The sequence below is a fragment of the Rhinoraja longicauda genome, chromosome 17, assembly GCF_053455715.1.
Source record: "Rhinoraja longicauda isolate Sanriku21f chromosome 17, sRhiLon1.1, whole genome shotgun sequence".
Classification (NCBI taxonomy): domain Eukaryota; kingdom Metazoa; phylum Chordata; class Chondrichthyes; order Rajiformes; family Arhynchobatidae; genus Rhinoraja; species Rhinoraja longicauda.
In genome coordinates this window covers 45,794,015-45,805,312 of record NC_135969.1, presented here as the reverse complement: position 1 = coordinate 45,805,312, position 11,298 = coordinate 45,794,015, and the positions used below count along the sequence as shown (strand labels likewise).

Sequence of the window (11,298 nt, the reverse complement as noted above, 5' to 3'; positions counted from 1 at the left end):
TTTACACCTGATGTGACTGAATGGATTTGTTGACATCTTTGTTGATGTCTATTGAAACCTTAAAGGTCTCAGCTTGACCCAAATATCTGAGCTGGAGGAAATGTGTAGTCCTGATTAGTATCGGCACTCCTTGAAGAGTAGGGGCATTCTTGATTAGTAACGGAGTCAAACGTTACTGGGAGAAGGCAGGAGAATGAGGTTGAGAGGAAAATAGATCAGCCATGAACAAATGGCAAAGCAGACTCCATGGACCAAGTAGCCTAATTCTGCTGCAATGTCTTATGGTCTTATGATTCCAATCATGAGAGTGCATTAGGAATAGGTGCAGCTTATAGAATATCCATGACCACCTCAGTGTGACAGAAATGAGGGAGGTGTGTGCTGTTGGAGGTTCCTTTGCCTCATGCTAACGGCTTTGTAGGAAATGTTGATGCTTTTATTTCACAAGAGTGCTGCGTTGATATAAATACATCACGGTCATGCTGAACGATTATGGAATTCTCAGAAAAAGCCTCGGGAAGTAGATGTAAACAGAAAGAGCTGTTGTTATGTAGATTCAGCAGTGGAAGAATAAACCACACTTTATTCTCACTGTTTTACAAAATGTTTGTTTATAGAGTGTTGCGTGGGCTTTCTCTGAGATCTACGGTTTCCTCCCACGCTCCAAAGATGCACAGGTTTGTAGGTTAATTGGCTTGGTGTAAATGTAAAATTGTTCTTAGTGTGTGTAGGATAGTGTTAGTGTGCGGGGATCGCTGGTCGGCGCGGACCCGGTGGGCCGAAGGGCCTGTTTCCGTGCTGTATCTGTAAACTAAACTAAACAGAGAATACATTGCTTCACTCTATCATCGTTCTTTCTTTTGAAGTTTAAGGACATGTTGCAGTTGTTTAAGATGTTGGTGAGATCGCATTTAGAATATTGTGTTCAGTTCTGGGCACAATGTTATAGGAAAGATATTGTCAAGCTTGAAAGGGTTCAGAAAAGATTTACGAGGATGTTGCCAGGACTCGAGGGTGTGAGCTACAGGGAGAGGTTGAGCAGGCTGGGGCGCAGAAGGATGAGAGGTGATCTTATAGAGGTGTATAAAATCACGAGAGGAATAGATCGGGTAGATGCACAAAGTCTCTTGCCCTGAGTAGGGGAATCGAGGACCAGAGGACATAGGTTCAAAGTGAAGGGGAAAATATTTGATAGGAATCTGAGGGGTAACTTTTTCATGCAAAGGGTGGTGGGTGCATGGAACAAGCTGCCAGAGGAGGTAGTTGAGGCTGGGACTATTCCAACATTTAAGAAACAGTTAGACAGGTACATGGATAGGACAGGTTTGGAAGGATATGGACCAAACGCAGTCAGGTGGGACTAGTGTAGATGGGGCATGTTGGCCAGTGTGGGCAGGTTGGGCCGAAGGGCCTGTTTCCACGCTGTGTCACTCTATGACTCCATTATAATGAGGAATGTCGTATTACCTGTGATCTCAGCTTGGACCGACATGCATCGCTCTCATTCCCAATGTCAAATAGTTGCAAAGCAAACGGAAAAACAATTTCCCAGTGAAGTGGTCTGGACCTAATCTTTACAAAATGTTTAAATTGCCGAGTCGCTGTTTATCGACAGCCAGTGGTCATAACTAACGTTCTGAGATTGCTGGGTGAGTGTGTGAGTGACGGGGTTGATGAGAGCCATCACCTGCAGGCTGCCTGTAAGGAGTCTGCCACCTTCAGCTGTGAGTGAGCCAGCGAGCCAGCGAGCTTCCCCCACCGGGGCTGCCCTGTCCTCAGAGCCACCCACCCCCACAGGTCAAGTCAAGTCAAGTCAAGTTTATATGTACAACACATTTAAAAACAACCCACGTTGACCAAAGTGCTGTACATCAGTGCAGGTACTAAGAACGAACATTCAATGGCACACAAACATAACAGCACATACATAAACAGTTCACAGCGCCCCCTCAGAGGGCCTTAAACGCCAGGTGAACGAATCGATCAATACTCGAGAGTCACACGTGACGAGTCACAGAGAAACTCTGTGGTTGCATGCCCAAGGTATGCAAATAGTCGCCACGTAAAGGGCGCTGACAAAGTCACAAAATATCTGCGCCAGGTCCCCCATTGTCCCCCCCCCCCCCCGTCCCCCCCCGACACCGGCTCCCCATTGCCCATTGTTTATTGATCTTCACGCTGGCTCCCCATTGCCCATTGTTTATTGATCTTCACACCAGCCCCCCCATGCCGGGTCCCCATTGCCCATTGTTCATTGATCTTCACGCTGCCCCCCCCCATGCTGGCTCCTCTGTTTCTTCCCCCAGTCGGTTCCCACTTGCTGTCTGCTCGACCACAAAGCAACGTTCTTGGAACAGAGAACCTAGAACGTAGAACGTAGAATGTGGAACCTAGGTGGAAACAGCCCCACTTGCCCACACCGGCCAACATGTCCCATGTGAATTTGTGGAATTCTCTGCCACAGAAGGCAGTGGAGGCCAAATCACTGGATTAGTTTAAAAGAGAGTTAGATAGAGCTCTAGGGGCTCGTGGAATCAAGGGATATGGGGAGAAGGCAGGCACGGGTTACTGATTGTGGATGATCACCCATGATCACAGTGAATGGTGGTGCTGGCTTGAAGTGCCAAATGGCCTCCTCCTTTACCTATTTTCTATGTTTCTATCTATGTTTCTACACTAGTCCCACCTGCCTGCGCTTGGCCCATATCTCTCCAAACCTGTCCTATCCATGTACCTGTCTAACTGTTTCTTAAATGTTGGGATAGTCCCAGCCTCAACTACCCCCTCTGGCAGCTCGTTCCATACACCCACCACCCTCTGTGTGAAAAACGTACCCCTCAGATTCCTATTAAATCTTTTCCCCTTCACCTTGAACCTATGTCCTCTGGTCCTCGATTCCCCTACTCTGGGCAAGAGACTCTGTGCATCTACCCGATCTATTCCCCTCATGATTTTGTACACCTCTATAAGATCATCCCTCATCCTCCTGCGCTCCAAGGAATAGAGACCCAGCCTACTCAACCTCTCCCTGTAGCTCACACCCTCTAGTCCTGGCAACATCCTTATAAATCATCTCTCTACTCTTTCCAGCTTGACCACATCCAGTAAGTCCAGTACATGTTCCTGGGCCACACACCTCTGACTGACACTGAGCTGAGGTTTTGATCAGCCTTCAGTTGTTGTCTTAACAAGGAATGGGCTGTGGCCTCACTCAGACAAGGTAACGGCCAAATGACACCCTTACCCCCCCCCCCCCCCCCCTGGCAGAGGGGCAGAGAGTCGAGAGAGCTCAGTGGTGCAGCGGGTGGAGCTGCTGCTTCACAGCACCAGAGACCTGGGTTCCATCCTGACCTTGGATGCTGTCTGTGTGGAGTTTGCACGTTCTCACTGTGACTGCGTGGGTTTCCTCCGGGTGCTCCGGTTTCCTCCCACACCCCAAAGACAAATGGGTTTGCAGGTGAATTGGCCCTCTGTAAATTACCCCCTCGTGTGTGGGGAGTGGATGAGAAAGTGGGATAACATGGAACGGGTGTGAACGGGTGGTTGCTGGTTGCTGTGGACTCGGTGGGCCGAAGGGCCTGTTTCCATGCTGTATCTCTAAGCTGAAAGTGTACAGAGGTACAGTGAAAAGCCTTTGTTTGCTTCCTCTCACATCAATCAGGTAATACTGTACATGAGGGCAATCAGGCCGTAAACAAGAACAACAACAACAAGAACAACAAGAACAACAAGAACGGCTCGACTGTGATCATGTGTTGTCTTTCCGCTGACCGGTCAGCACGCAACAACAGCTTTTCACTGTACCTCGGTACACGGGACAACAAACCCAACTGCAACGGCGACGCAGGCAGATGGAGGGAACGTTTCACCTGCGTCCTGTCACGGGCCTGTGGTCGGGGTGGAGACGGTCTGTGGTCGTGGAGACGGGTCTGTAATCGTGGAGACGGGTCTGTAGTCGTGGAGACGGGTCTGTAGTCGTGGAGACGGGTCTGTAGTCGTGGAGACGGGTCTGTAGTCGTGGAGACGGGTCTGTAGTCGTGGAGACGGGTCTGTAGTCGTGGAGACGGGTCTGTAGTCGTGGAGACGGGTCTGTAGTCGTGGAGACGGGTCTGTAGTCGTGGAGACGGGTCTGTGGTCGTGGAGACGGGTCTGTAGTCGTGGAGACGGGTCTGTGGTCATGGAGACGGGTCTGTAGTCGTGGAGACTGGTCTGTAGTCGTGGAGATGGGTCTGTAGTCATGGAGACGGGTCTGTAGTCGTGGAGATGGGTCTGTAGTCATGGAGACGGGTCTGTGGTCATGGAGACAGGCCTGTGGTCGGGGTAGAGGCGGGTCTGTTAGTGGAAGCCCAGGCAGCCCAGATGTGGCACAGTGCTGACAGATGTGAAGCCCAGGCAGCCCAGATGTGGCACACAGCCGACAGATGTGAAGCCCGGGCAGCCAGATGTGGCACGATGCTGACAGATGTGAAGCTCAGGCAGCCCAGATGTGGCACAGTGCCGACAGATGTAAAGCCCAGGCAGCCCAGATGTGGCACAATGCTGACAGATGTGAAGCTCAGGCAGCCCAGATGTGGCACAGTGCTGACAGATGTGAAGCTCAGGCAGTGGGCAATGCCCGGCTAACATCAGAAAACTGTTTACTGCAAACAGTGATAAAAACTCTCACCATAAATTAGTTTTCATCGAGAATTGATTGTCCTGGACTTCTGAACACAATTAGGGAATCATGGTGACAAATGACTGGCGCTGAGAGTTACAGGGACAGCTCATGGCCAAGATGGGGAACGCTATAACATAAAGGTGTGCCTTGTGTTGCCACACTACACACGGAAACACTCTGCTGGCACACTTCACCACATCATGAGGCCATGTGATAGGAGCAGAATCAGGCCATTCAGCCCATCGAGTCTACTCCGCCATTCAATCATGGCTGATCTATCTCTCCCTCCTAACCCCATTCTCCTGCCTTCCCCCCATAACCTCTGACACCCGCACTAATCAAGAATCTATCTCTGCCTTAAATATATATACTGACTTGACTTACACAGCTAGGGTTGCCAACTATCTCACTCCCAAATATGGGACAAGGTGACGTCATCGCCCCACGCCCCACGTGACCTCACCCAGCCAGTGGCCACGTGCTCCCGCTCCACCAATGGCGGCTGCCCGGGCCGGGAGGCGGGTTGCTACACAACCTCCGTTAGGCAAACACACTCGGCCCCGCTCCCCGAACACACTCCACTAGCCTACACTGTCGGGCCTACAGCGTCCAGGTCTACAGCGGCCACTGGCCTAATACGCGACAAGGGCGGTCCCGTACGGGACAAACCAATTTAGCCCAAAATATGGGATGTCCTAACTAATATGGGATAGTTGGCAACCATGTCCACAGCCTTCTGTGGCAAAGAATTCCACAGATTCACCACCCTCTGACTAAAGACATTCCTGTCCATCTCCTTCCTAAAGGAACGTCCTTTAATTCTGAGGCTGTGCCCTCTGGTCCTCGACTCTCCCACTAGTGGAAACATCACCACTTCCCTCAGCGCAGGCCTGTCATTTGCCACCGGGTCTGGGGAACGTTTTGTCTCCTTGGACTTGTCTGTCCCTTACCTCATCCACAACCCCCCCCTCCCCCATGGGACCCCCTCTGATTGCCAACATCTCTGGTGGCTGCAGCTCTGCCAACTCGAGATGCCTTTCACCTTCATCCTCCGCTGTCGTTAACTTATCTCGCTAACCACTCTTCCCATTAGGCCTTTAAGCCTTAAAGGATTATATATTTGTCGTAAGCTAGCTTTTAATTCTTTCAGTGTTAGCCATTGGCTATCTCCTGTCATGGGTTTTTAATGTAGATTCCCAAAGCTGGCCACCGCGTCCTGCCTTTGTACATTGGACCAGAGGGCACAGCCTCAGAATTAAAGGACGTTCTTTTAGGAAGGAGATGAGGAGGAATTTCTTTAGTCAGAGGGTGGTGATTCTGTGGGATTCTTTGCCACAGACGGCTGTGGAGGCCAAGTCAGTGGATATATTTACGGCAGAGATAGATAGATTCTTGATTAGTGCGGGTGTCAGGGGTTATGGGGAGAAGGCAGGAGAATGGGGTTAGGAGGGAGAGATAGATCAGCCATGATTGAATGGTGGAGTAGACTTGATGGGCCGAATGGCCTAATTCTACTCCTCTGATCTTATGATCTTATGATTGCTTTGTTCACACCTGGTTGTACTTCATATAAAACTCTGTTGTTGTATGACCGGTTTTCCCTTAGAGTCCCTGAACAAAAAGATTTTGAATGAACGTTCTTGTTGCATGAGACTGGATCTGAAATAGCTCGTTCCCCAGTTGGATCTCCAACTTACTGGCCCTCGAGTAATGGAGTCCTACAGCACGGAAACAGGCCCTTCGGCCCAGCTTTCCCATGCCGACCAAGGTGCCCCAGCTACACGAGTCCCACCTGCCTGTGTTTGGCCCATATCCCTCTAACCCTGTCCGATCCATGTAGCCATCCAAGTGTTTTACAAATGTTGTTATAGTACCTGCCTGAACCACCTCCTCTGGCAGCTCGTTCCATACACCTAGCTGGCTCATAGGGCCGAATGGCCTACTCCAGCACCTATTTTCCATGTTACCACCACCCTCTGTGAGAAAAAGTTGCACCTCAGATTCCTATTAAATAATTCCCTTCTCAACTTAAACCTATGTCCTCAGGTTCTTGATTCCCCTACTTTGGCTAAAAGAGAAAACGATCTATCTATACCCTTTGTGAATCCATCCACCACTTGACTACGTAAAAGCAAGGAACTGCAGATGCTGGTTTACAAAAAAATACACAAAGTGCTGGAGTAACTCTGAAAAATGGTCCCAACCCAAAACGTCACCTATCCATGTTCTCCAGAGATGCTGCCTGACCCGCTGAGTTACTCCAGCACTCTGTGAAACGTCACCTATCCATGTTCTCCACAGATGCTGCCTGACCCGCTGAGTTACTCCAGCGCTCTGTGAAACGTCACCTATCCATGTTCTCCACAGATGCTGCCTGACCCGCTGAGTTACTCCAGCACCTGACTACCTCTGATCTTTGCTCAATCTACATGTAAAATCGCTTACAACGTTGTTTTGCTGTTAAATGCGCCCATAATCTCCTCCTTTCTACATTCCCACTGCTGTTTGAATTGGTCTGGCGGGCACACTCTGTGCATTTGTTGGCTCCACCAACACTGACATCAATCTTGATTTTTAAGCTGAAATACCTTGTAACTGGTGCCTTCATTCCAACCTTCACCTTCAAGGCTGTCTTTCCAACATTTTCATTTTGCACATGTAAATGTTAAGATTTACAGAATATTTAGCACTCGATCTTGATCACTGAGCAGCTGCACCTCCATCAGGCGGGTAGATTGCACCCACATCTTTCTATTTCATGTCGCGTTGCTAATGCAATGATGAACAACCTTCTGTTTTGTCTTTTCACCATTTTGCAAACTGGCCGCTGAAAATCATTTAAGCTGCAGCGTGATGCAAGGAGTGTTTACAGAAATCTGCCAAGCAATAAATGCCTGGACTTAAGAACTTTGTTTAGTTTAGTTTTTGTTTATTGTCACGTGTACCGAGGTACAGTGAAAAACCTTTATTGCGCGCTATCCAGTCAGCGGAAAGACAATACGTGATTACACTCGAGCTGTCAACAGTGTACAGATACATGATAAGGGAATAATGTTTAGTGCAAGGTAAAGCCAGCAAAGTCCCATCAAGGATAGTCTGAGGGTCTCCAACGTGGCAGATAGTAGTTCAGCACTGCTCTCTGGTTGCGGTAGGATGGTTCAGTTGCCTGATAACATCCGGGAAGCGACTGTCATAAAGTCATACGACCAGAGGACATGGGTTCACGGTGAAGGGGAAAAGATTTAATAGGAGTCTGAGCGGTAACTTTTTCACACAAAGGGTGGTGGGTGTATGGAACGAGCTGCCGGAGAAGGAAGTTAAGGCTGGGACTATCCCAACGTTTAAGAAACAGTTAGACAGGTACATGGATAGGACAGGTTTAGAGGGATATGGACCAAACGTGGACAGGTGGGACTAGTGTAGCTGGGACAAGTTGGCCGGTGTGGGCAAGTTGGGCCGAAGGGCCTGTTTCCACACTGTATCACTCTGTGACTCTATGAAGGGCCTGTTTCCACACTGTATCACTCTGTGACTCTATGAAGGGCCTGTTTCCACACTGTATCACTCTGTGACTCTCTGCAGTAATGTCCTTTTATATAATAGGGAGGCTGACACAGAACAGAGCACTCCAGATGCTGCCTCACCAACGCTCAGTGCTAGTGAAGCAGAACGTTCCTGGTTGTGTGCTCAATTCCCCAAGCTACAGTCTGTAGCCTTCATAATTACCTCTGCATATCACGGGCCAGCACACCCACATCCCTCTCATCATTTAGATAAAACGCCTCATGCTATTCAGATAATGCTTGTTTACTCTTCCTGCCAAAATCGATAATTCCTCAACTTGTACACCATGTTCCACTGAGCCAATCTTTGCCCACTCACTCAATCTATCCAGATGCTTTGTATCTCCCCCTCTCCCTCGCACATTCATAGAAGCATGGAAACATAGACAATAGGTGCAGGATGAGCCAACTGATCATCCACAATCAGCACCCCGTTCCTGCTTTCTCCCCATATCCCTTGATTCTGTTAGCCCTAAGAGTTAAATCTAACTCTCTTTTGAAAACATCCAGTGAATTGGCCTCCACTGCCCTCTGTGGCAGAGAATTCCACAGATTCACAACTCTCTGGGATGAAAAAGTTTTTCCTCATCTCTGTCCTAAATGGCCGACCCCTGGTTCTGGACTCTCCCAACATGGGAAATATTTTTCATGCATCTAGCCTGTCCAATCCCTTAAGAACTCACTTTCCCACCTGTGCAAAACACAAAGTGCTGGAGGAACTCAGTGGGTCAGACAGCGTCTGTCTGTGGAGGGGATGGACTGAGACGTTTCAGGTCGGGAAAAAGACGAGGAGAAATCTTTGTTTAGTCAGAGGGTGGTGAATCTGTGGAATTCTTTGCCACAGAAGGCTGTGGAGGCCAAGTCAGTGGATATTTTTAAGGCAGAGATAGATAGATTCTTGATTAGTGTGGGTGTCAGAGGTTATGGGGAGAAGGCAGGAGAATGGGGTTAGGAGGGAGAGATAGATCAGCCGTGATTGAATGGCGGAGTAGACTTGATGGGCCGAATGGCCTAATTCTGCTCCTATCACTTATGACATGACTTACTTCCCTTTGAACACACCATTTGAAAAAAATCTGAAATTCAACGTTAAAAATATTCTAGCTATTGCATGGTCCCTGTATATAATCATTGTCTGGAGTTTAACATGGAGGCCATAAAGGGGACACCAATCATGTTTCCTGATGTACAACTATAAAATAAAGTGACCAATGAATATGAATGAAATTTAACTGGTTTACAGTTCAATTAATTTACACAACAAGAGAAATTGGCAGGTGTAACAGTGTCCTGCTTTCTATTTAATTATTTTAATCAATTAATTAAGTCTGTTGTTTTAAATGTTGAAACATTTAATGGTAAATAATCAACTTGTATATAATAAAAACAGAAGATGCTGGAAAAATCCAGCAGGTCAGCCAGCATCTGTGGAGGGAGAGATGGTTAATGTTTCAGCTCTAGAACCCATCAACAGAACTCTGTACTATGTTTACATATTCTGTAATGTGGTAAGGAACTGCAGATGCTGGTTTAAACCGAAGATAGACACAAAATGCTGGAGTAACTCAGCGGGACAGGCAGCATCTCTGGAGAGAAGGAATGGGTGACGTTTTGGGTCGAGACCCTTCTTCAGTGTCTGAAAAAGGGTCAGTGTCACTGTCAGTGCCTGAAGGAGGGTCTCGACTCAAAACGTCACCTATCCATGTTCTCCACAGATGCTGCCTGACCCGCTGAGTTACTCCAGCACTCTGTGAAACGTCACCTATCCATGTTCTCCACAGATGCTGCCTGACCCGCTGAGTTACTCCAGCGTTTTGTGTCTATCTTATGTTTACATATTCAGTTGTGCTGCTGCAAATAAGAATTTCATTGTTCTACCTGGGACACAGGACAATACTTGACTACACTTCTCCCCACCCTGTTTCCTGTAAAGACTATCCCCCACTCACAATTTTCCATACCAGGGCATCGATGTCCTCATTCTTTAGGAAACGGGGCTTCCCTTTTCCCATTATAGATGAGGCTTTCACTAGGGTCTCTTCTACATCCCACAGCTCCGCTCTTGCTCCCACTCCCCACATTCGTAACAAGGACAGAATCCCCCTCGTTCTCACCTTCCACCCCATCAGCCGTCGCATACAACAAATTATCCTCCAACATTTCCGGCACCTCCAACGGGACCCCACTACTGGCCACATCTTCCCATCCCCTCCCCTTTCTGCGTTCCGCAGAGACCGTTCCCTCTGTAACTCCTTGGTCCACTCGTCCCTTCCCACCCAAACTACCCCCTCCCCGGGCACTTTCCCCTGCAACCGCAGGTGATGCAACACCTGTCCCTTTACCTCCCTTCAACTCCATCCAAGGACCCAAACAGTCTTTCCAGGTGAGACAGAGGATCACCTGCACCTCCTCCAACCTCATCTATTGTATCCGCTGCTCTAAATGTCAACTTCTCTACATCGGCGAGACCAAGCGCAGGCTCGGCAATTGTTTCGCTCAACACCTTCGCTCAGTCCGTCTTAACCTACCTGATCTCCCAGTGGCTGAGCACTTCAACTCCCCCTCCCATTCCCAATCTGACCTTTCTGTCATGGGCCTCCTCCATTGTCAGAGTGAGGCCCAGCGCAAATTGGAGGAACAGCACCTCACATTTCGCTTGGGCAGTTTACACCCCAGCGGTATGAACATTGACTTCTCTAACTTCAAATAGTCCCTTGCTTTCCCTCTCTCTCCATCCCCTCCCCTTCCCAGTTCTCCCACCAGTCTTACTGTCTCCGACTACATTCTATCTTTATCCCGCCCCCTCCCCTGACATCAGTCTGAAGAAGGGTCTCGACCCAAAACGTCACCCATTCCTTCTCTCCTGAGATGCTGCCTGACCCGCTGAGTTACTCCAGCATTGTGTGTCAACCTGACAATAAACACTCTTGACTTGTTTCTTGAGAAAGAGAGAAACTAGTTGTATAATGTATCTGAGTTTCAGCAGACACCATCTTATATCCAGCACAGGAGATGTCCATAACCCATGCTCTCTGCAAATGTCTAAGCAATGCTATCTGTGTGGCATATGCGATT

At 48.6% G+C, this 11,298-nt stretch overlaps 1 protein-coding gene across 1 annotated transcript in view; it reads left to right on the top strand.

The window, feature by feature from the left end:
* The first annotated feature begins 621 nt into the window (after positions 1–621).
* cacna2d3a (calcium channel, voltage-dependent, alpha 2/delta subunit 3a) overlaps positions 622–11,298 on the top strand; it is a 337,954-nt gene continuing 327,277 nt past the window's right edge. The window contains exon 1 of the mRNA XM_078414636.1: positions 622–677. The gene's annotated coding sequence lies outside the window, so the exon portion shown is untranslated. The remainder of the gene's footprint in view (positions 678–11,298) is intronic.